At 44.2% G+C, this 25482-nt stretch overlaps 1 protein-coding gene across 2 annotated transcripts in view; it reads left to right on the top strand.

The window, feature by feature from the left end:
- Positions 1–16259: 16259 nt before the first annotated feature.
- Positions 16260–25482, top strand: part of CNOT4 (CCR4-NOT transcription complex subunit 4) — an 81054-nt gene continuing 71831 nt past the window's right edge. For both annotated transcript variants that reach the window (XM_068142724.1, XM_068142723.1), the window contains exon 1: positions 16260–16621. The gene's annotated coding sequence lies outside the window, so the exon portion shown is untranslated. The remainder of the gene's footprint in view (positions 16622–25482) is intronic.

Below are 25482 nucleotides of genomic sequence, written 5' to 3'. Positions count from 1 at the left end.
CCCTCTGTATTACCTTTAAGAAAAAGGAATCCATTAAAAGTATGTATTCATTTTTGGTGCCAACAGTTTCCCCTCTTGAACTTTATTAAAACAATATGTCATGGTTGCAAAGCCATGTCCAGTGAACTAGACCCATGGGAAATTGGCAAAATAACTGTCTTTGCTTCTCTAGATCTTCCCTATGATGGGATGGCAGAGGAGGCAAGAGGAGAGAGCAGTAGACCTGGGGTGAGAGTGAATTCCCAAGGCAGCTATGAGGGGGGAAAAACAAAAAAGGGTCTCACAAGGGTTAGTCAAAAGAGATAAGAGGAAAGGGAAAAGGAAATTTTAAAAGGGAGAGGGGGAAGTCTGTCCTGTCAAGGAGAGTTCAACAGATGAATCCATTCTCATTAATTTGGCCTAATTTGTTCATTTGGGACTTGTATTTCCTTGAGACTTCCCTTTTCCTGGTCTTTGCCACGAACTAGAACAGCCCTATTGCAATGAGAATGATGGACAGAGAATTATGTGCTTTACTCTAGGAAAGGAAGAGTGCCAGGCAAAAAGTGACAGCAGAAAACAAGTGCAGTCCCTTCACAAGCAGCAGAACTAAAGCAACCTTGGTAGCAGGGTCTGGCATTCCTGTATCTTCTCCTGTGCACCTGCCACTGTGCCCATGTGCCACCACAGGACCTATGACTGTGAAAGGCAAGTACAGTCGTCAATTTGGAGATGCATGTGCTGATCACCTGGCCACAGCAAACATACTGGACAGCTTGAGCTTTTGCTTCAGGCTTTCCAAACACAGAGATCCTAACTTTGATCTTTTTCTGTTATACATTCCCTGATTTTAACAAAGTTTCACAGAATCATGAAGGTTGGAAAAGACCTCTGAGATCTTCAAGGCCAACCACCAGCCCAACACCACCATGGCCATTAAACCATGTCCCAAAGTGCCATGTCCACACATTTCATGAAGACTTCCCTTGGCAGCCCATTCCAATGCCTGACCACTCTTTCATTAGGAAGTTTTTCCTAATATCCAGTCTAAACCAACCCTGGTGCAACCTGAGGCTATTTCCTCTTGTCCTATCACTAGTTTCTTGGGAGAAGAGAGAGTCTGATCTCCACCTCAATACAACCTCCCTCTCAGGCAGTTGTAGAGAGCAACTAATGTTTGTGGGAACATAATTTCTGAAGCCCTTTAGCCCTTGATCAGATGAGCTTGGAATTGTTTCAGGAATTGTAACAGGTTCAAAAGTTACTGAAAAAGTTTGGCAGACAGAGTGAAATGCCCTCAACCTTGTTCCCTTAAGAAGCAAGACTTAATGATAAAAAAAAAGATAAATGGAAATATAAAAATATAGAAATTAATATTTTTTTAAGCCTTTCCCAGGCAATAAGAGCTGTCATATTTGTTTTGGCATTCAGAGGCAGCCAGATTGAACACATTTCATGTTAACTTTATTTTTTCATCTCTGTTGGAAGAAAAAAGATCCTTTCTAACCACTGCAGGTTTAATACTTTAAATGTCCAGATAATTCTGTCCTCCCTTTGCCAGTTGGCCAATGGTCACACAGCAAGATGAAAAGGGAAAAAAAACACTCTGAAAGGAGTGGATGGCCTGGGGTAGATCATTGGGCAGCTGAACTTCAGAAGAAAAATACCACATTTAGCTCCAGCTGCACAGCATTTGTTATGCTCTTTCTCTGTCAGCAGTGTGATATTTTGATGCAAAATAGTTGTGACAGTGCAGCTCCTAGTATGGGTGAAGTAAGAGAGGTATCTAGATACACCATACCATACATTCTGCACATATTTATATTGGCATAACTGCCTCCATCCATGCTTTGATGAGTAGGCAAGTCCATGAATAGTAATCCTTTGCTTATTCTCCCTTTATTTTCTGCCCTTTAATTTAGCATCTTATTGTTTAGCTGGGCTCACTGGCTGGTTTGGGAGACTATTTTTGCCAAGTCACTCTGTGGAGAGAATACCTCATTCCTCTTCCTTACAATAGTCCTCAACCAGTTCTCCAGTACAGCTGGGTTCAGTGAGGGACACTGGCTTCTCTCATCCTTAATTACTAGACAGAAATCTGTGAGGTATCAAAGGCAGGCTGACATTAAATACCTGGGATGGATATTATTTCCTCTTGATTCCAGGGAAGGGAGGTCCCAAATCACCTGTAGGGTAGCAAATTCTGCTGGTGTGGTGAGAGACCTTAATGTAAGAGAGATGTTGTTTTCTGTAGGTGGAAATAACTCCTACTAAAAACCAACATGAGCTGCACAATGGGAACCTACTTTTTTTTTTAATTAGATTCTCTAGGTTGTTTGTGATGTGCTACAGGTGTAGCATTATTAATTTTAATAATACTAAATTTAGCCATTGCACTTCATAGCCAAGCCACATATCAGGATATAAAGACAGCAACGATGATGATACTGTTTATTTTCTTTACATTTTATTATGAGCAGGAAGAATAATTATTAGCAGGGAAAAAAAAAAAATCAAAAAACTATTATTCAAAGGCCCAAGAGGCCATGCTTCATTTCCTACCTTTACTCTTGTATGTCACTGTGGTCATACCCTGCCTGATAGAGTAAATTGAAAATGAAAAGGCTTTTCTGCATTGCAGCTGAAAAAGATGCTGTGTGGAATTGCATCTACATAAACAGACCAGGCTTTACATTGTGAAATGTGCCCAAAGAGGCAGAAGCATTTCTGGCTACTGATTTGACCATAAAACTTTTGACTGACACTAACTCTGTGCATCTCAACTTACTGGCCTGTAAAAATGGGTATAACATTTCACAGCAGGCCTGGAATGCCAATCAATTGGTTCTTTAGCCTGGTCCCATCTGAAGAGAGGAGGAGAGTGTGGTTTTGTGTTAAATTTGCAGAGTAAAGCCCCCTGAATTCTCTTACTGTGCCAGCTAATTTTCCTGAAAACTTCTTAGCTGGCTATGATCCTCTCTTTCTTTCAGCATCAAATCTTAGACTCTTCCCCTCAGTGATTCTCAACAAAATAACTTAGTAATTTCTCTGTCTTCCACCCTAAATATTTCTACTGTCGCCATGGTGTCTAAGCTCATCAGAGAAAGCGTGTGAGGTTGTTACTAGTTTGGGTAAGTGGTTGATCTAATCCAAGGCAACAGAGAGCTAAATATTCGCAAAGTTGTACCAAGAACTTCCTCAGGTTCTGGGAACAGGGGGAGAGATGAACAAAAGCAACTGCTGTCCATCCTGTGTAGGTGAGGACAATTATTGACTGAAGGCATTTGACCAGAAATAAATATCTTCATAAACAGTACCAGTAATTTTCCTGCTTCACAGTTGAGTCTTTATGATCCCTGTGGAGGCTTCAGAGGTAAAATGAACATACTGTTCTTGGCCATGTGATGTGCTGCAAGTTAATTTTTTCCTGATTCCTGCTTTGGGGCCCTTATAGCTATCTGTCTTGTTATTCTTTCTTCTCTATCCTGGAATGAAGAATGTCTTGTCTTTTTTGTAATGATTTCTCTATTCAATCTCTAAAGAGAGTGAAGCAGTTACTAGCCCAGGAGATAATCTGATTATTGCAATGATGTAGCTGCTGGTAATTGATAACACGAGGTGGGGAAAAATAAAACAGGGAAAGTGATGGAAAGACAAAGTGTGAGCAAAGTAGAGATATTTGATATAAAAAGTAGAAGTGTTGGCACATCAGCTGCCTCACTGCTGTTCATTCTCTTCAGTGATTTACAGATGGTTGATGTTTTTACTAGATGCTAGTTCCACAAATTCAGGCTTCATCCTGAAATTCACACTGAGCACTTTCCACCCCCTGTCCCTTGTCCTATCACTACATGCTCCTGTAAAAAGTCCCTCTGCAGCTTTCTTGTAGGCCCTGTTTAGGTACTGGAAGGCTGCTATGAAGTCTTCCTGGAGCCTTCTCCAGGCTGAAGAACCCCAACTCACTCAGCCTGTCTTCATAGGTGAGGTGCTCCTGCCCTTTGTGGCACTCTCTGGACCCACTTGAGCAGATCTCTGTCTTTCTTACACTGAGGGCCCCAGAGCTAAAGGCAGTACTCCAGGTGAGATCTGATGAGAGCAGAGGGGGAGAATTACTTCCCTCAACCTGCTGGCCATGCTTCTTTTGATGCAGCCCAGGCTTTCTGGGCTACAAATGTGCATTGCCAGGTCATGTTAAACTTCTTGTCAGCTAGCACCCCCAAGTCCTTCTTCCCAGGGCTCCTCTCAGCCTATATTTATGCTTGGAATTGCCCCAACCCCGGTGCAGGACCTTACACTTGGCCTTGCTTGGCCTTATTGAACTTGAGGAAGTTGGCATGGGCCCACCTCTCAAGCCTGTCAAGGCCCCTCTGGATGGCATCCCTTCACTCCAGCATATTAACACCACATGTTAATACAGGAGATGGGAGAGAAGGTGTCTTGACAGTCAATCCAAGCTACATTGGAAGAGGTTTATACTTCTACTTTATACTTACAAACAGAGTAAAATTGATATGGGAATCAGTGAGACTCAGGACAAAGGGCAGTTCACAATACCACCTCTACTGCAATGTCAAATTGCTTCACAAATTATGCTACCATTCTGTTAATAATCTTACCAGCACTGTCTACTTCTTTGGAGTTCTCTGGGTACAAGATACAAAGCTCCTGTACACCAGAGACGTGGGCAGAATTTAGTTTGTGCACTTCTGACAGTCGCTTACTGAAATACTTCCCCTGGCCTGGTGCTCTGAGATATCTTATTTGAGGGAAAGCCCTGTTTGAATGGGCAGCATAAAAAGGGATTTGCTTTTTTGCTCCAGTTTGTTGTTGTCTTGTTGAAGTTTCCTGAGGATCAGGGAGAATTATCCTCAGAAAGAAGAATCTGAAGGCCGTGGACTGAACAAATCCAATTTCTGGAACAGGCAACTGTGTTAACTGGCTCTGGTGTCAAAATACTACACTGGAAGTCACATGTCTGTTAAAGTCTCCTCCTGCCTTATTTGGTTATGACTGTGCTGCAGAAGGATAATGAGAAGCAATATTAGCTGTTCACAATTAATGGAGCAATTGTTGAGACCACATGTTCAATAACTCTTACCAAGGTGACACCTTAGACATTGGAGCACTAAACTGTATTATGTGCTTGAATGAGTTTATGGCTAATGCTCATTCAGTTGCTTGAGTGCTTAAGAGCAGAACAGTGGAAAACTTTATCTTGTGTGCAGGTTTCTTAGCTGCTTGGCACATATAAGCCTCATACCTTTCTTTTAGATGGTGTCAGATGGTCAAAATTTATTTTCCTTATCATTCAGGAACATTCCTGTTCTAAATCAGAAAGCTCAATCTCAGCCTTTGAAATGTAGTGCTGAAAAACACCTGGTCAGCTAATCTGAGCCCTCTGAGAAAATGACACCTAAGCAATGGAGAAGAGAAAATTCTCAGAGTTAATTGTCTGTGTCTGTAGGTGTCCAGCATGGTGGAACAGTAAACCTTTAGGTCCTTCTGCATGCCAAAACTACTACTATTGTAGATTAACTTCAGTGGAATTATAATGAAGCATACCTAGGAGAATAGCTCACTCCAGAGTTAATAACCTATTGAATGCACACATACAAGAAATACTGAATTGAAGAACAGAAATTCAAAGGTCAAGACCTGCATTCATCATTATGGTTGGTATCTGCATAAAGGGTCAGGCCAGTTATCTTTAGGTTGACAGCAGCACATTATCATTATGATCTCAGGGTGGCTTTACATCCTGTGCTCTCTCTTTACAAATGACAATCAATATTTGCTTGGAAATAACCCTTGGTGTGTGTCACTCAGCTGCATTCCTGGGCATCTGCCTACTAACAATAGAATCTTGGGTTTGTCATGCATCACTCTCAGTCTTATTTAATGCACACCCTGTCTTCACAAACAAGGACTTGTGGTAAGGTTTGAGACCTGCACTCTTTGTTTCTGCTCTTTTACCTTTCATGGAAGTAATACCTTGAGAAACAGATACTGTACCTATTTAGTTTTTGACAAAATCTACAGGCATATTTTCACTTATATTACTAAGGCACACTTGAGATTTTAACTACGTCTTGAAGATGGAAAAATAACTCCTATGTCTTTACTAAGACCTCAGCTGAGACAGCTTAGTGTTTGTTTACCTGTCCTGAGGTGAGGAGGTATGACTTCACTCCAGTGAGAAGAGGTCTGAGTGTGCTCCCTCTGATTTCTGTGCCTTTGAAGTAGGCCTGTGATGAGTCAAGGTATATACTGCTCAGAAGAATGAGGAAAGATTACTCAGAAGGAAGAAAGTCCAGTGTCTGGATTCCTATCTGCAAAGAGGAGGCGTGAAGAAGCAAGCAACCAGCAACTCATTTCTCCCTCGTCCCTGATTTAACTGAGTCTTTTTACCCGAGTGAGAAGTAGCTGGCTGCCTACTTAACGCTCTTGCTCTGCTGCTTCTGCACTGGGGAAGGAAGAAAGTGATGGCCCACCATGTTGACTGAATCATTGGGTTGCCTTTGAAGGAAAACAAAGGTGTCCACATGCTTCTGACAGAACCTACTGTTAGGCATCACTCTGCATCTCACTCTGCAGTACATTCCCTGCTTTCTTCTCTCAGGAGATTCTTCATTACCTGCTCTTCTGCCTAGTCATACTTTTACCCTGAAGTCTTCTCAAAATTTATTCCAAGAGATTAAACATGGAAGATTCTGGATGCATTTGGTTGAGTCTGGTGACTACTTCACTTTTTGTGTGTGTCTGTGTTGTCATCATACTGTACATAGTGTTTTTCACAGTGTAGATCTAACACTCAAGGTGGACATCCTGTGTGGGAAACTTACATAATGGAATTGTCTTTCAGAGAAGATGATCTTTCACTGACCTCAGAAGAAGTAGCAAATGCTCACCTGTTTTGAAAATCAGGCTACTTTCAGGGGATCTCATGCAAATATAAACATCTAGAAGTTTTGAAAGGTTTCACTTTTAGACATTACAGTGTTTTCTTTGCCAGCTAGGAGAAATACTGCTAAGCATGGGCTAAACCCACACAGAAACCTCAGCATATCCTTCCTTCTCCCCGTTTCAATCCAACACCTGTGCAGAACATTTTGAGGCCCAGCATACAGTGGGTTTGCATAAAATAAATGATACGTGCTGGTGGCACATCTGTTCTGGAGCTTGCCATGCAAAAATTCATTCAGGTTTCCTATGTGTGATACCAATAAGAGAGTAAGGACATGAAAATAAAAGCAAGCTAAAGTAAAAATCAGCACACGATTTACATGGATTAGCAAAATACTGCTCCTATCAGAGGCTGATAGGCTACAGTTTAAAATAAGCTATTCAAGAATCAGAGGCAATTTATCATCCCTTAAAATCCCAAGTGCTAGATTATTAGGACTAAAACAACCTTAAGTCTACCCAGGTCTTTAATCCTACACCAGGAAATTCTCCTATGTATGCAGTAATGTGCTAATGGTTTTAAAGTGTTGCAGTGGAGAACACAGGAACTTTTTAAATCCATATCAAAGAATGAAAACTAGATACTAAAATAGAAAGCTATCTACCATCCTTTAAGTGCTTAAGTTAAGCAACACAATATGGTCAGGATACCAGCCTGGTCTCTGCTTCCCCTGCTCTTAGTGGCTCTCGGCCTGGCCCCATCATGCTGCAGGGTCCCGGAGTGAAGATGGAGCAGAAGAGGGAAGAGAGCAGAGCAGCACAAAGCACAGCCATAGCTCTGCCACTATGTCAAGCACAGGCTGTTAGGAAGAGAAAATGTTTTCCATCAGAATATGAGGGCCCAATTTCTCTGTACAACAAGCACATCTATGTCACACAGAGTCTCAGTTATGGTGCTGCCTATATGCAAGACTGATCTTATTATTCTGGGATCTCTCATTTGTCATCATTAGAGTCAGGCTCCTGCAGCTCCTTAGGGAACATATTCATATTTCTGATTAACAAATGCTGTGACTTTCCTATTTAATCTATTCTTTTGCCTATCTAACCTACCTAATTTCAGGCTTGTCTCTCTACTTGGCATTATTTATATAGCATAAAATGAGCTGTGGTAGCTCGCATTCCTTTGGCAAAAGGAAGTGGATCTGTCTGGAAAACTGCAAGGTTGCAGCTGAAGCTTGGCTGGTGCAATCTATTTACAAGCATCAAAGTTCACCCCAGCCCATCAGCGCAACGTCACACGTTCATGACAGGTGAGCTCCCGTCACACCTGCTCTGCGCAGAACACAGGATCCAACGCCAGCAAAGTCAGGGGAGATTCCTGTAACTAACAGCTCCTGTTTGCATGGCAGCCATGGAATCCATACTCAGGAGCAAGTATTGCATTTTCTCCAGGCATGCACATTTTGTTTCATCTCAGCACATCCCATGGGGCCGAGGCATTTTGGTAAGAATGTGAGCGATTCTGAGCTCTGGGGGAAATGCTGAGTGCTGTCAGATGCAGGCAGAGGAGGGCAGAAGAGAAAAAAATACATCCCTTTGAACACACTAATATAGAAGCCAATTAAGGAATACAAGAATAATGAGCAATCATTCCCTCTCATAATGCATGTTGGGTTTTAAAGAGCAGGTAGAGGACTCCCTGAAAACATTTAACACGTAATTCAATGAAGTCCTGTCCACACAGGAATGTTACTTCAAGTATTTTTGATGAGTTGGCTTGAGTGCATTTGCAAAGATTGGTTTAAAGTGGCTGCTCTTTCTTTTTGCATGAATGAAACCTAGGCTTGCCAGCCCACACCCTTCAGCCAGGAGCTGCACCAAGCTCATGAGAAGGTTCTGCCCATTTCTAAATGATTTTGCCTCATTCTCTAATGTGATAAGGTTTATTTTGTCTGGGCTCTGAGTGCCACCTTCTATTACAAGATCATCTGGATTACACATAATCACTCTTGCTGAATGCTAATGGCTTCCTTTGCAATTCCAATGTGTGTGTGTGTCCCTGGAGTCATACCTTATTTTAGAGCAGCACCTCTTTTCCTCCTCTCATATTGTCTCATAGGTTGTGTTGTGCTGTGTCCTGGACAGCCCCATGAAACACTACAGGCTTGGGGCAGAGGGGCTGGAAAGCTGCTGGGCAGAAAAGGATCTGGGGGTGCTGGTCAACAGCTGGCTGAACTTGAGCCAGCAGTGTGCTCAGGTGGCCAAGGCGGCCAACAGCATCCTGGACTGGATCAGCAATAGTGTGGCCAGCAGGAGTAGGGAAGTGGTCCTGCCCCTGCACTCGGCACTGGTGAGGCCACACCTCGAATACTGTGATCTGTTTTGGGCCTCTCACTAGAAGAAACACATTGAGGTGCTGGAGGATGTCCAGAGAAGGACAGCAGAGCTGGTGAAGGGTCTAGAGAACAAGTCTTATGAGGAGTGGCTGAGGGAACTGGGGTTGTTTACTCTGGAGAAGAGGAGGCTGTAGGAAGACCTCATTCCTCTCTACAACTATGTGAAAGGAGGTTGTACTGAGATGGGTATTGGTCTTTTCTCCCTAGTATTAAGTGGTAGAACAAGAGGAAATGGCTTCAAGTTATTCCAGGGAAGATTTGATTTGAATATTAGGAAAAATTCCTTTCCCAAAAGAGTGCTCAGGCATTGGAACAGGCTGCCCAGGGAGGTGGTGGAGTCACTGTCTCTGGAGGTGTTCAAGAAATGTGTGAAAATGGCACACTGGGACGAGGTTTAATGGGCGTGGTGGTGGTGTGGTGATGGTTGAACTTGATGACCTTAGAGGTCTTTTCCAACCTTAAAGATTCTGTGATTCCATATCTAGCCCCAACTCCATGACATTGCCTCAAATATTAATACCTGTGAGTGTTGGCCTAATTGAATGCAAGAGAGAGACATTCCTAAGAAATGGACCAGTGCCACCATAAAGCAAAATAATGCTGGCTGGTCTTATAAGAGAGCAAGGGATGTGAACAGGACCTCCAGGACTCCTAGCTGTCTGGAACAGGATAAACTGTGAAAGACTTCTCCTTGGGATTTCACAGCTGAACTCCAATATTGTAACATACCCAGTGATTTAGCACAGCTGCCAATGGATGTCACTTCAAATATGAAGTTGCAGAGCTAGTTGTTTGGGGGTTTTTGAACCACTAGGCTGAAATGCAAAGATTGAGGCTACAAAAGTGCTGCTTAAATTCCAGCTAGGTGGTCAGGTTCAAAATGTTGCAGAAGGAAATATTCCTATCAAATCTTTCAATGTATTGTGGCTCTGCGTCACTAAGCCAAGTGGTATCTGGATGCCATCACCAGTGGTGGAAATGAGCTGTATGAGCCATGAACCTCGTTCCAACCATTTGGCACTGCCTTCCCTAGTGTGGTCATTGTGGTGCTCCACAAATGAGAACTCAGTCTGCTGTCCTCACCTCGTGCTGCTTGACTATGCATTTGGGCTTGCTGCTGCTCTTCCTGCCGCTCATACAACGTGGCAGCACTGCAGGAGTTAAAGGGAATGCACGTTTTAGGGCAGGCCTATTTATTACAACAGTGGATGCAGAACAAAAAGCAAAAGCAAATATGCTTGCGGTCACCGTTTGTTCAAAGCTCTTTAGCTCCTTTCACATTTTGTGAGACTAATTACCCAAATGAAACATTTCAAAATGCTGAGGATATAAGAAACTCACAATCAAATCTTCAGCAATATGACATTCTTGGGTTCAGGCCAATTGCTCTAAAGTTTGTTCCCTTCTAGTGCACATGGTGCTGACCTGTGTGTGTTATGGGAGATCTTAAGGCAGAGACAGCCCTGCGTTTTACTATGCACAGAGCAAAGCAATGCAGCCTTCTTGCTTGCTTGTCTGCATGGTGTCTCTCTCTCTCACTTCTGCAGTTGAATGTATTTCATTCATATACATATGAATATTGAAAATATTCATACATTTATGAATAATAACTACTGGAATTGCATATATTCTACACAATGCTGCATATCCTCCTGATTTATCTATTGCCTTTTTCATTAAGACTTTTTCTCATCACTTGGATGAGAAAGGTGACTTCAAGGTAACACTGCTACAGAGATGCACACAGAACTGCAATTTAGCTACAATTTAGTTCTCATGAGCCCAGGATCTTCTTAAGATCTAGAGCACAAGCCTTGTGAGGAGTGGCCAAGGGGCTGGCAGTTGTTCAGCCTGGAGAAAAGAAGTGGCAGGGAAGACCCCATTGCTCACTACAATTGCCTGAAAGGAGACTGGAGTGAGGTGGGGGTCATTCTTTTCTCCCAAGGAACAAGTGACAGGACAAGAGGAAACAGGCTGAAGTTGTTCTAGGGGAGAATTAGGTTGGATATTAGGAATAATCTTTCCCTGAAAGGGTTGTCAAAGCCTGGAATAGGCTGCTCAGGGCAGTGGTGGAGTTCCCAACCCAGGAAGGATTGAAGAGTCATTTAGATGAGGTGCTGAGACACCTGGCAGTGTTGGGTTAATGGTTGGCTCAATGATCTTGGAGGTCTTTTCCAACCTTTACACTTCTATGATTACTTCCTTCCCATTCCAACAACAGCACAGGATTTGTACAGAAAGGAGCTGTAGAGTGGGAGGCATCTGATTTTGTTACACACCGCTGGGTTCCCTGAGAACATCCATTTCCTAGGGAAGCCCAGACTAGAAAAGCAGATGGGAATGACACTCCAAAACTGAGAAGAAAAAAACCAAACAAAAAACAAACAAGAAACCTATCATCATTGGCATCAAGTTCAGTGTAGAAATGACAAATACTTGCAATTTGTCTCTGGCAACTGAGGCACCGTTATGGTGAGGAACATGAGCACTGCAAGCTGCTTGATACACAGCAAGTGTTTCAAAAAAGAAAAGGATAGGAAGGGATTCTGTGAATGGATTTCAACACAGGAACCAGAAGGCTAAAAAAGAGCTGGAAGGATGCTTTTGACACCTTGTGTTCTTTCACAGGAGTGTCTTGATTCAGAGGAGTTTGGAACAAGGAAAACAACATAGAGGAAGATTTGCTGCCAACTAAGAAGGAGGAAAACAGACCTCCGAAGAATATTAGGACGTTACACCACAACCTCAAGGGTACCCCGAGGTTAAGAACAGTAGTGGTAGCTTCCCAGACATCCCCACTGCACCCTTTCCAGAAATCTGGAGTGATTTCTGTTTGCATTTGCAAAGATAAGTGCACTTAGCAGATAAGGGTGCGCTGTGCTGGAGTTGTGCTGACTAAGTACAGCTTATCATTAAAAAAAATGGCTGAGGCATCCCATTAAAGTTCTTATTTCCCCCTAATAACACAAAAATATTAACAATGATGCCTGTCTTCCATATCTTATAATATATTCATTTTTCACCACTCTATTCTCTCATTTAAGAAAGAGCAGGACAACACCCTCATCCTGTTTCGCTGAGCAGCATAGACAACACCTCCTTCTCTCATGGCCTTCAAACAGAACATGGTGAACATCTGCCACTTGCAGCAAATATTGATCAGAGTGTTTTCAAGGCTCCTCCACCTGCCCTTCAGTTTCCCAACAAAGCCCTTCATTATTATTCTACAGTTACTCAGAACAGTCATACAGTTCCTTTCTCCAACACATTTGCCCCATAAAAGGCATCATTAGCCAGAGAAGCAGAAAGATGTCTGGATCTCCCAGAGTGACACAAAGAATAGATACATGATTAACATCCATTGCAGTCTGGGGAGCCATTCTTATTTTTGTTGGCAGTAAATAAGGCTGAATTTCAAAATAGCCTGTCACCAATTATTGTATATCATTCTGCAATAATATCTCTGAACTTTCCATAATAATCAATGAGGCTTTGCAGAAGCTTGGTAAAAAAAAAGTCTTCTTCCCCCCCCCCCCCCCCCCCCAATACTGAAACCCAACTTTCAGTCTGAAATGCAGACACAGCTGTCCAGCCATTGTGTTCAGCACAACTGGATCGTGAACTTTCCAAATCTTGAAGTATTTCCACTGAAACACACATGTAATATGAATTTCCAGTACACACTGGCAGATCAACACCAGTCCAGTGAGCAGTGAGCCAGCTGGATTGCTGGCAAGCACTGAAGCACTGATGGTCCCTTGTGCAGATGCACAAGTGCTGCTGTCTTGGGGTTTTGTTGCTGAATGCTCAGACTGCAGTCTGTGCAGATGCTTTGCAAACTTTACCATCCTGAAGTCCCAGCATAATTCCTCCTCATCCCAACCAGGCATGGGAATTACTTGATCTCCACCTCCTGCTTTTCTGCCAGCATCGGTACTCCACCATCACATCTCTTTCACACCACCGTCAATCTCTGCTGCGTTTCCTCCACACGACTTGGCAGCTGTTTGAAATGGTGGTGGAGTCCAGAACGACCAGAGGAGCCCTGAAAATAGCTTGTTTTCACCCCATACTGCAGAATCCCAGTAGATTCCTGTGTTTGTTCCATGAGACAGCAACCATGGAGCATTGCCCAGGAGAACACCTTCTCAGCATGTGCTGTGAATCAACGCTCAACAGTCTGGATGCAATGAATCATGGAGAGATTCATTGAGAACACAGTTTTTACTCTGGCTGACACAGAGTTTTTACTCTGGCTATTTCTCTGTTCTGTGTTATCTTTCTGTTCTGTACTATCTATCAGAGTTTTAAACTCTGGTTATTTCCAAGCAAATGTATTCTGGAAGCTTTGCCTTGCAGATATGGAAAGGATTTCTTGGAGACAGCCTTGCTCAGTTATCACCAGACCCATTCAAAACAAATGGGAAGCAAACATTTCCAAAAGCAAATGAAGTGTCAACATGTGGCCATGTAAGACCAATCTAATGGAAACAACTACAATTAATTAAAAGGAATAAAATAATTAAGGACATTGAAAATCTTACAATAGCCATGTGATGGCTTAGTGAGATATTCATAGAATCATGGAATCATAGAATCAATAAGGTTGGAAGGGGCCTCAAAGATCAAGTCCAACCTGTCACTGAACACCTCATGACTACTAAACCATGGCACCAAGTGCCATGTCCAGTCCCCCTCTTGAACACCTCCAGTGATGGTGACTCCACCACCTCCCTAGGCAGCACATTCCAATGGCTAACAACTCTCTCTGTGAAGAACTTTCTCCTCACCTCAAGACTAAACTTCCCCTGGCACCGCTTGAGGCTGTGTCCTCCTGTTCTGGTGCTGGTTGCCTGGGAGAAGAGACCAAACCCTTCCTGGCTACAACCTCCCTTCAGTTAGTTGTAGAGAGCAATAAAGTCTCCCCTGAGCCTCCTCCAGGCTAAGCAACCCCAGCTCTCTCAGCCTCTCCTGATAGGGCTTGTGCTCAAGGACTCTCACCAGCCTCGCTGGCCTTATCTGTACACATTCCAGCAAGTCAACATCTTTCCTAAACTGAGGGGCCCAGAACTTACAAAAGCTACTTATATAATGGGTACTTCTGGAACCTGGTGGTTTGTATGTGGATTGATCTGAAAATGTAAAAAACTATAAAGTTCTGGAGAAATACATTATTTTATACATGTATTCACCTGAATTTGATGAGTATGTAGCTGTATATATGAAGTATTTGTGACAGTTGAATACACATAGAGAGAAATGCAGAATTTATCACATATATAGATGTTTATATTCTGGTGTGTGCTTTGTTTTCAAAGGAACATTGCATTTGTGTTCACTTGTCAGGAGTCCTCCTGAAAACACCATTAATTTTTATGCAGGCTTGGGTCTTGCTTACAGCCAGAGGTGGTAAAATTAATTCATAAAGCTTTCCTGTTGTGGATACACTTATATCAATATAAAACTTAATATGCACAAGGTGGTGTTATTTCAGGAGGAAGAATGAGCTATGCCAACACAAGGCACTTTACTGTTAGTGGCACAAGGCTGTACCAGTATAATGCTTCAGTCTGAGACACAAAAATAAAGAAGAAAAACATCATGCCACTAAACAAAGGAGTTATGTCAGTGCAACTTTAGGGTTGTTCAGCCTGGAGAAGGTTCCAGGGAGACCTTCTAGTGGTCTTCTAGTACCTGAAGGGAGCCTACAAGAAAGCTGGGGAGGGACTATTTACGAAGGCATGTAAGAGTAGGAAAAGGGGCAGGAAAGAAATTCTCTCCTTGAGGCTGCATAAAGTCGATTCTGTCAAAATTACAATGCCCTTATGCATGAAAATAGAATTTGCCTGGATTTTGTAAGCGGAGTGAGAAAACTAACAGCATTCCCTGCGCCTTCAGCTTCTGCTCCAAATCAGGAATCAACCTGGAAAATGCTAAAATATTAACAAGAAGAGTATGTACAGCCAAGGAGTGCAGAGATGTGGTGCTGAAGGACCAGACTTGGTAGTTGGATGGTGGTTGGACTGGATAACCTTAGGGGTCTTTTCTGACCAGAATGTTTCTCTGAGTGCCTTCTGCCATGCAACAGCCATGCCCGGGCACAGAGCAGTGCCAGGTGGATCAGGAAAGCTCCCAGCCACCCAAATCAAGCCTGGTGGGACAGCAAGGTCTGGAAACTGGGGAGGGTGGTTGGGGGGAGTGGGGGGGTGGACACGGAAGAGATCTCCAGATTGTGCAACTTCAGAAACAAATGTACCGGTTTGTGAAGCAGTGTCGTTAAACCAGCTCTTCGTGGCTGAAGCCTATAAGGGCTTGGTCAAAAAACCAAACCAAACCAACAACAGAAAAAACGAAAAACCCAAACTCACAAACAAACTCACTAAACGGGAGAAACCGTTGCCGGTGTTGAATTTACTGGAGCTGCATCCAGTCGCGACCCAGCCACCTCGACGTCTGCCTGGGTTGACAGGACATCCCCTCCCTAGGCGTTACAGCCAAACCCGGGCAAAGTCTGAAGCGGGAGAGACGGGGCCGCTTCCACCTGGCGCGGGTTAAAAAAACAAAAACAAACTCCAAACCCCAAGGCAAGATCAACGCGCAGGAACAGTGTAATATTCAAGCCCGCGCTGTAAACGCGCACAGGCTTAATGGCCAGCAACAGGTGGCTGAACTTGCAGCGGGTTTAGGGCTGAGGACGCACCGGGGCGCCGGGCCGGCCTTGCCTGGAGAGTGGGTCGGGAGATAGCGGCGTCGGGGAGGCGGCAGCGGTGGCGGAGAGGCGCTGCGCACGCCGCCCCCCTGCCCGGTTCGGGACTGCAGAGCGGCCGCCTCCTCCCGCGCTGCCCGGGCCCCCCGCCGCTGCCTACAACTCCCGTCATGCCCAGGGCCGTCGCGGTCGCTGCCGTCGCGCCCCGTCTTCCCCTCCCGCCGCTCCTCCCCGCCCACTGACGGCGGCGCAAGCGCAGGAGAGGCGGCGTCCAGGGCAAGTCTCCCTAATGTAAGATGGTGGCCGGGCTGGCAGCGGAGCGCCCCGAGCTCGGAGATTACCCGTCTCTCTCGTAAAGGTCGTCGGAGCAGCCGCCCAAGCGCCCGGCCGGCCACCGCCGCAGGTCCCGCCCCAGGAGCGTCGCTGCGGTTTTCTCCCCTCCGCTTCTCTCTTTTCTCGCCGCCTCTTCTCCTTCCCTCCCCACCCTTCTCCTCCTTCTCCCCTCGCCTCCTTCCCCGCACGCTCACCCACCCACCCGCCCGCCCCCGCCGGCCCGGCAGCCACCGCCGCGCCGGGCAGCGTGAGGGAGAGCCGCGCACACGCACCGCGGGCCGGGCAGGGAGGAGGAAGGCGGGTGAGTGCGAGCTGAAGGCCGGGCCGGGGAAGGAAGGAGGGATGGAAGGAGAGGCGAGGAGGAGGCGGGGGGAGCCGGGCCGCTCTGACTACTAGAGCGCCGAGGCTTCGCCGGGACGGCGCAGGCCTCATCCCACCTCCCGGTGCCAGCCCCGACGGCGGGGGAGACGCGCCGGGCCTCCGCCGTGTGCTGAGGGCACTCGGCCATGTGGGGAAGGCGAGGGGGCGAGCGGGCGACTCCTCCCTGGAGGGCGCCGGGCAAGGGGGCTCTCTCCCTGCCTCCGCCCGGGGGAGGCTTTATTGATTTCCTTCTTGCCGCCCCGGCGCCAAGGGGAAGCCGTTGGGCCGGGTCGGGCCGCCGGCCGGTGCACGGGGGGACACTGCCCCGAGAGCCGCTCGCCTCCGCCGGGGGAGGCCGGCGCGACCGGGCGCGGGGATCGCGACGTGATTCACTTAGGATTTGCGTGGAAATTTCCTCTCTCCTCTTCTTCCTCCTCCCTGGAGCCAGGCTCCATTTGTTCTTGTGATCTGCACTTTTTTTTTTCCTCCCCCCCGTGAGAAGAGAGAGGCAAACAGATGGTAAATGGCAGCCTTTTATTTTTCGTGTTATTTCGGACAGTCCGTGTAACCTCCCGAGGTTTGTTTGTCGGTAGAATAATCGGTACATAACTTTCTGTCTCCTGCTTGCAAAATACTAGCAGCTATTTCCATTTTGTGCGTTAGCAGAAGTGAATGACAAGGCTGCATATGGGTTCTCATCCTGCTTCCAGCGACGGTCTTACTGCTCTACCTGCCAGTCTGAAAGTGAGCTGTCGATGCCTTCATCTGTACAGTAGAAGGGGAGGGGAGAATATGCCAGATAATTATCTGAAAATGTTTTGTTACCGCCCCTGAAAGGATTTAATTGTCCATGGCTTCTATATTTGTTTCAGTATGGTAATATCAAGCATGTAGTTCAGAGGAGAAGCAGCTCTCTCTAGAGCATATGTTAATGTAAGCAAAACCTACCAGCTAGTTAAAGCTGTGGAAACTCGAGGCCTGCAGATGTTAGCTTACTCCTGCCCAAAAGTTTTAGAAGTTAATGTTGGCCAACTGCGTGTTAGCTGAACCTGTAGAGACTTCAAACTTGCTGTGTTTTAACTGTCTGTATTTTGTTTTAGTTTGAAACTGGCTTGGTTTGAGCATCTCTCTGCTTCTGGCTTCGTGTTCTTGTAAACCTCATGACGGGCACTAATGGAAGAGAAACTCATACCAAGAGGTGTATGTGTAGAAGAATGAAATTCCCTCTAGCTTCTTTCTTCCCCTGCTTTATGGGAAAAAAATGGAACTATGCAGACTTACGAAGAGCAGAGAATAAAATATCTGTTTGGCTTGAGAGGGTGAACTAGTTTCAGATGGCCTACAAATGCTCAAAGATACTCCTAGTTTCTTAGCACTCCTCTAATAATCTAGTGAAGTAACACATAGCCTAGGATTCAGATCTGTTGTACCTTGAGAGCTTTGGGAGTATGTGGTAGGCTTTCCATGTCCTAAAGAAGATGAACGCATGCAAGTGTTCACAAATGCTTGGCAGTTGAACTTGGCTGAATTACAAACAGAGTTCATTCTAGGAGAAAGGATTGTTTTGGAAAGGAGGGATCCAGCGATAAAATGCTCTCTGCTTTTAACTTTGGTGTTTCTTCAGGTGCCTCTTTGTTAGGTTTTAAAATGATGACTCTTAGATGAACCTAGCAGTTGTTATTTTTATGGAGGGAAAGGTGGTGAGTGTCTGTCAGAAATAGCATTCTATTAATTTCTTGGTACCTTCAGAATGTTTAAGAACAGCTGTACAGTGCCTACTAAATGAAAGGCTTGTGTGAAAGAAGTTGGTGAGAGAATACACACAAGTATGTGGCCTTTTATGTAATCAAAAATATTCATTGTAAACAGATACATGTTGTCCTTCATGGCTGTTGTTCAGGAAAGTTAGGATATTTGACTGAAATGTTTTGAAATTACCCTCACCAAGGTCTTAACTATGGGCCCTGAAGGCTTAACCCTGGCTACTGTTTCTCAAAATTCTGCCTACCCCCCTGACATAAATGAGATTATTTCAAATAGTGTTTTGTAAGCACAGGTGACTGCTAAGTGGCTGATCATAGATTGCATCTTAGGCCTTGGACAGCTAAATTCCCTGTTCTGGTGAGATGAAGCTGCTCTGTAGGCCTTACTGCATGTCTGAAGGAAGCTACTTGCTCATCAACTCCCCTAGGATCCAAGGAATCTTACATTTTCACATGATGAATGCTGTCTTAGATGGTACAAACCACCTTTTGTCCCACTTGCAGTTGTGAGAACTTGAGTAAGTGCATGTGTGAAGGAGTGCATAATTTACCTTGCTTTAATGTCTCAGATGTTTCAGCTCCTTAAAGATGCTGGTGCCTTCTTTTGCTTTCTGGTGTGTATCTTTCTACCTGCTTCATCCTGTTTTATTGGGTGTAAACAGCGTGAGAAATCACAGCTCTGTGAATGAGCAGAGCCTCATCTGTCTGGGCCTCTGTTTTCTGCTTCTTGGAGAATAGTCTAGGAATTTGTTTCCTGCATGAGATTGGTTAACATTTTAACAGCTCTGAACATCAGACTTGGAAACCAAAGTAGAACAGAAAATGGTTTGGCATGGCTAGAGATGCTTCTCAGACCTTCAGGTTCTCCTTGTAAGCAAATTGGGAGGGCAGTGGAAGTCCTTAGCAGGAAAAATGAGTCAAACCTGTGGAAGTAACCTGTGCCTGTATGCACCTCTGCAGGTTTTCATCAGACTAGGGTTTGTTGGTCTGTGATATGTTTGGTTTGGTCAGGTGGTGTTTTTCTTGTGTGAGGGAACCCTCATGATTCTGTGGAAGATTCTGCTAACTTAGTGAATATTCAGAATGCATATTCTTGACTTCTGGCTACCTGTTACTAGACTGGCTACACCAGCTTAAAGGAAAGAATTAGTGTTCAAACTAGTGATTTGCACACAGTACTGAGATCAAGTAGGTTTTGTCCTGTGGTGGTTTGTTGTTTCCTTTCTTCTGCTTGGCTGTTCTGGGAATATGACAACTCCAAGGTATTTCTTGTAGGAGTCTATAATTTAAGTGGAGCTTACAGGTGTTTTCTAAACACATGTACAAAATAATGCATTCATAAAGCCTGTGTGTAAGACAATTTGAGGGTGCCTGCATCCAAAACCACCTGGAAAGCACAGGCCGAGAGGATGACACTTCTTGTGCTTTTCTGCCTTCCCTGAAAGTTATGGTTTTGTCCTGGAGCAGAATGTGTTCATTTTATTTTCACGATGATTAATCATTTCTGTATTTTTATTACATAATTCATCAGTTGCTGGTTTTCAAACTGGGGAAAGGTGGATTTGGGTCAGCATAAGGGGAATTTTTATCTCTTAGTCACTGAGTTTATAACAATAAAGGTGGATGTAGAGATCAAGCAAACATAGTACTGAACTTGCTGGAAGGGAAGCTTAGCTCCTAGCTGAGGCTTGTTCCCTGAGCAGCGCTGTCTGCTTTTGATCAAGCTCTGTTTTGTTGTGAGGGAAGAAGGGAAAACTTCATCTATGTGTGCATGGCCTTTTAACACACTGTGTTCCTAGCATTAGTTTCTTTTATCTTGCTGTTACCTTGAGAAGAATAGATGCCTAATATGAAGTGGGTTCCAACTGACTTCTATGCCTGATACAAAGTAAGTGTGCTCCTACATGTTTTCCTCGTGGGATGGAGGGTCCCCTCTTGTAGTGCTGATCTTTGGGCTGTCCACACCAGGGCTTTAGGTGTTTTACTCATTGCAGCTTAGCAATCCTTGATTGCTGGAAGGTGACATTGCAATATCTTCTGTTTGATTGCAATTATTAATTAGCACTAGGAAGTTGAGGTGGTGGGTTTTGCTTGGCTTTTGGTTGCGTTGTTTTAAGGAGATTAAGTGGATGGAGGAAGAAACTGTCAAAATGACAGTACCCTTCCCTTTCTTGGCTTGGAACAGCCTGTAGTGAATTCATCAAATTCTCAGCAGAATCACAGCAACTTGTAAGAATGACCAAAGGACTTAACAGGAGTGAGAGCATCCTGTGCTTTTCAAGTACTGCTTCATCCCCAGTTTTACTTTCAGCACTTTTTTAGGCCTTGTTTGTGGTAGACTGCAAACTAATCTTACATTTTGGACTACTCAGCTCTAATCTTTCCCTTGCTTAACAGAAGAGGCTTTTACTTTTCCTGGTGTGGATGTTGTTAAATGTTGGGGTTTTTTTCCCTATGTAAGATTTGATACAGGTAGGGCAGTAACTAAAAGGGTAGCGATCTCTCTCCTTGTAGGACAAAGTGCACTGCATGGAAAGACTTGCTACCAGTTTCCCAGCTTAAGGCAGTGTGAAAGTGGGAAGCTGGGCAATTTGTTTCAGGAACACTGAAGCCAACAGATGAGACTTACTTGAAAGCAGGCAACCTTTTGTGTTTTGGTTTATAGTTTTCTATCACTGGTGTAGATTTAATATGAATACTGTTTGAGTGGTGTGTACTTTTAATTGCAGGATCCATGGGCTAAGAGGCAGAGTGTGAAATACTGTACTTGGAGTAAGCTTGTTACTTCTAAACCAGTCTCTTATTACTTGTTACAATAACTTGCCATCTTAAAAAAAGAAAAATAACAGAATTTGAGTGCAGGAAGGGGAGGAAGTACCTCACTTGTATTTATATGTGCTTTTGAACTGCCCACCTGAGGGATTTAGTGGTAGAAGTTTTAATGAAGGTCGTGTCCCAGATAGGCAAGCATGTGGTACCTGTTGCTCACAAAAATGAGATGGGGAAAGAAGTACTCAGCAGTAATGGATGTATGGGGAAAGTGTTCAGCTATCTCTTTTTTCCTTCTTCATCTTCTCTCCAAATAAAATGAATGAAGATAGGTGTATGTAGCTCTAGCTGTGCCTGTCAGTTAAAGACCCAAAGCTTGTCTGTGATCTGTACCTTGGGCTGTTGGACGTTGCAAAAATAGAAGCTATTCCCTTTCTTTGAATAGCTGCTGCTTCACTACATGTGACTACTTCCTCTTCTATTGAATGAAATCTGGAATGAGTCTTCAGTATCTCATTCATAAAAAGTGTCCTCTGAGAGCTTCTAAACTAGCATAAAATGAAAGGCCAAGACTTGCTCGGTCAAAACTAGTGTTTATAGGTCAGCTTGCCTGAGAGTGCACTTGAATGCATTTCCTTCAATCTGTGTTAACTGTAGGAGCCTCTAAATTGCTGGAGTTCTGTTGAAAGCACTGGTCTGAATGTGAGGCCCAGTAATCCAATTTGTTTAGTGGCTTAATCTTTCTGCCATTTATCATATAACTGCTGCTCCTCTGAAGTAGCCTACTCGAGTTTGTGTTGGTTGTTTAGCAGGTTGAATCCCTTCCTCTAAGAAGGTAAGCTTTCCTTTTCCAAATCTTCATCCTAGGTTGAAGGTCAAGGAAGTTACAACTGAGGAACCATGTTTGAGAAATTCCAGCTTCTTCCTGTCTTTGAAAGCTGCCTTGCTAATCCTTTCATTTAGTGAAGCATATATTTATCATATTAATGTTGTGGTTTCACAGTTAGTGGCAAACTGGTTCTAGGACATCAGGTGGTAAGTCTGAGACTAGAGGATAATCACTGGTTTTCTTTTACATAACTGTTGGTGTGTGTGTGTTGAAAATATGCTAGAACAGCTGGGGAATTTAAGGAAATATCAACTCTGTCTTCTGCCCATGGGTAGTGCATCTGGGTGGATTACACTTTCCTTTTTGTCTTGAATAGTAGTTGTAACTGTAAGCTTCAGAGTAGGGCCACCTGTGTCTTCCTGCTCTAATTGAGTTCTTGTAGAAGGATACATTTCTTAATTCTTTTGCTCATGGTCTCACTGATTTGACCTTGAGGTTCATGATTCCTGGGGGTGGGACTGTGTCATCCCTTATATGAGAACTATCACTCTGGTTACTACTATTTAAATACATAGCACAGTGAAACTTGGTAAGAACCAGCTGTGTTCTGCGACCATATGACTCTGACAGTGTTAAGAAAGCACCATACCTCAGGCAGAAACTGCTTAGAGTTGGTTCTGTAGACAACAGTATCTTCTTCTGGGAAATAACTAACTGGTTTCCAGTTTGACAGAAAAAACACCATGCAATGATCTTTAAGAAAGCCTGCAGTGGCATGGCTTAAATATTTTGATCTTAGAGTCATAGAGTATAACTGCAGTGAAGAATCTTGAAACCGACACAAGTGAAATGCTGATTGTGTCCTCACTGATAGTTAATAACAGTTACCATGAGTCTTTATATATATATATTAAACTATGGAGTAGAGGTGAAGCAAAATTTGTTTTCAAAGACACATAATTGGTAGGATGAGGTGAGAGAGGTTTTCTTTTGGCACTTGCAATGCTGTAGTCATCCATGCTTAATAAATGAGCTTATTGGTTGAGAGGAGGAACCTCTCAACCTGCTCTTCCTGCTGTATTTAGTCTGCCAAATCTGAAGCAGTGGTGAAGGTAACTTCCATAGAGCTGCAAGGCAGCATCTTTTGGCACTGCCACTTTTGAGAGACTTACAATGGGCTCAAGAAAGATCCTACCTAACATAAATACAAGATAGGAGATGAACCAAGTGTCACTCACTGGATATTAACTAAGCATAAAGCCAAGTTTGTGTCCAGTTCTGGACACCCCAGCTCAAGAAGGACAAAGAACTGCTGCAGTGAGTCCAGCATAGGGCCATTGAGATGATTAGGAGTCTGGAACATGTCTCATGAGGAAGGGCTGAGAGCTGGGCCTGTTTAGTCTGCAGAATAGGAGGCTGAGGGGGCATCTTGTTAATGCTTAGGAATATGTGAGGGCTGGGTGTCAAGAAGGTGGGGCAAGACTCTTTTCAGTGGTCCCCAGTGTCAGGACAAGAGGTAATGGACATGAACATAGGAAGTTCCATCTAAATATGAGAAGGAACTTCTTTGAGGGTAGCAGAGCACTAGAACAGGCTGCCCATAGAAGTGCTTGAATTTCTGTCTCTGGAGACTTTCAAAGTCTGTCTGGATGTGTTCCTATATGATCTGCTTTAGAGGATCCTGCTCTGGCAGGGAGGTTGGACTTAATGATCTTCAGAGGTCCCTTCCCACCCTTACCATTCTGTAACTCTGTGATATTAGAAAGCATTCACTCTAACAGAGCTGACATCAGTATAAATGTTTCTGAAACCTCTTTAATAGTGTCTTTGTTTTGTTCTGCTCTTTAGAGAGACTTAGGTCGAATAGCCAGTTCTTCATCCTCTTAAGGCAATGATTTGAGATTCATAGAGGTTCTGGTTAGCTTGCACCTGACATGGGGTTAGGCTTCTCCACAGGGAATGCATTCAACTGCTCTTGATCAGTGAAAACCTGGAATTTACTGTGTTGGTATTTAAAAAAGTCTGAATATTTAAAGGCTATGCTGGACAGCTGCATTTGCAGTCAGCTTGAACTTCTGTGCTTTCAGTAGCATGAATTTGTCATGGTATGACATATGATTTGTTTGGGATTTAATTCAGTGCTCTGTACATATCAAATGAGTCCTTAACTTCACCTGCCTGAGTTAATGCAGCTCCATATAGCTGAGGCAGCAGCAGAAGGAATTTATCTGAAACCAGTACTACACCTCTTACCTGAGTTTGTGGAAGCTAATGCTGATTTTCTTAGAGTATTTTACTAGATTGCTGCTTTTTAGAATACTAAATAACTTTCTCCTACTGCACAACCTTTTTGGAAAATGACCTGAAAACCTGTTTCCCCAGGACACCTTTTCCTTTTTCCTTGACTTTAAGACAGTTGCTTTGTATGTGACTGGCTCCAGAATTTTACAACAGTATGTAGATCATATTCAAGCAGTTACATGTTTCCTCCCCCACTGAGAAAAAGATGCTTGCCCCAATGCAGGTCCTGATCTTCCTCAGCTTTGTTCTTCAGTAGCAAATACAGATTCCTCTGAGGAGTGGAAGCAGAAAATTGTAGCTTGTGTACCAGATACGTGGGAATTTGGGTTTGTGATGTCAGTGAATATTCTGGCCTGCATTAGGAATAGTGTGGCCAGCAGGAGCAGGGAAGTCATTGTGCCTCTGTACTCTGCATTGGTTGGGCCACACCTTGAGTACTGTGTCCAGTTCTGGGCCCCTCAGTTTAAGAAGGACATTGAGACACTTGACCATGTCCAGAGAAGGGCAACAAGGCTGTGGGGAGGTCTGGAGCACAGCCCTGTGAGGAGAGGCTGAGGGAGCTGGGATTGTTTAGCCTGGAGAAGAGGAGGCTCAGGGGAGACCTCATTGCTCTCTACAACTACCTGAAGGGAGGTTGTAGCCTGGAAGGGGTTGATCTCTTCTCGCAGGCAACCAGCACCAGAACAAGAGGACACAGTCTCAAGCTGTGCCAGGGGAAGTTTAGGCTGGAGGTGAGGAGAAAGTTCTTCCCAGAAAGAGTAATTGGGCCTTGGAATGTGCTGCCCAGGGACGTGGTGGAGTCCCCATCCCTGGAGGTGTTCAAGAGGGGATTGGATGTGGCACTTGATGCCATGGTCTGTGGTGACAGGTTGGACTCAATGATCTTTGAGGTCTCTTCCAACCTTGGTGATACTGTGATAGCACACAACTGCTGTCTTTATGGATCTCTAACGGGGGTAAAGAGTGAGTGAAGGAAAGATTCCTTCCTCGTAGGTTAAATGTTGGAACTCTGCTTTGCTTTTTTGAAGTAAAACTCAAGTTCTTGCAAACACAGAATTGATGTCTGCAGTAGTGCTGCAACTCATTTTGACCAGCCTTAAGACTCGAGTGTGTGTAAGTGCTTGCGCCTTGCTGTCACTA

The sequence above is a fragment of the Melanerpes formicivorus genome, unplaced genomic scaffold (genome assembly GCF_026170545.1).
Source record: "Melanerpes formicivorus ecotype bairdi unplaced genomic scaffold, bMelFor1.0.p_v2 SCAF_8, whole genome shotgun sequence".
In the NCBI taxonomy this organism is placed as follows: domain Eukaryota; kingdom Metazoa; phylum Chordata; class Aves; order Piciformes; family Picidae; genus Melanerpes; species Melanerpes formicivorus.
This window is presented reverse-complemented; position numbering and strand designations above follow the sequence as displayed.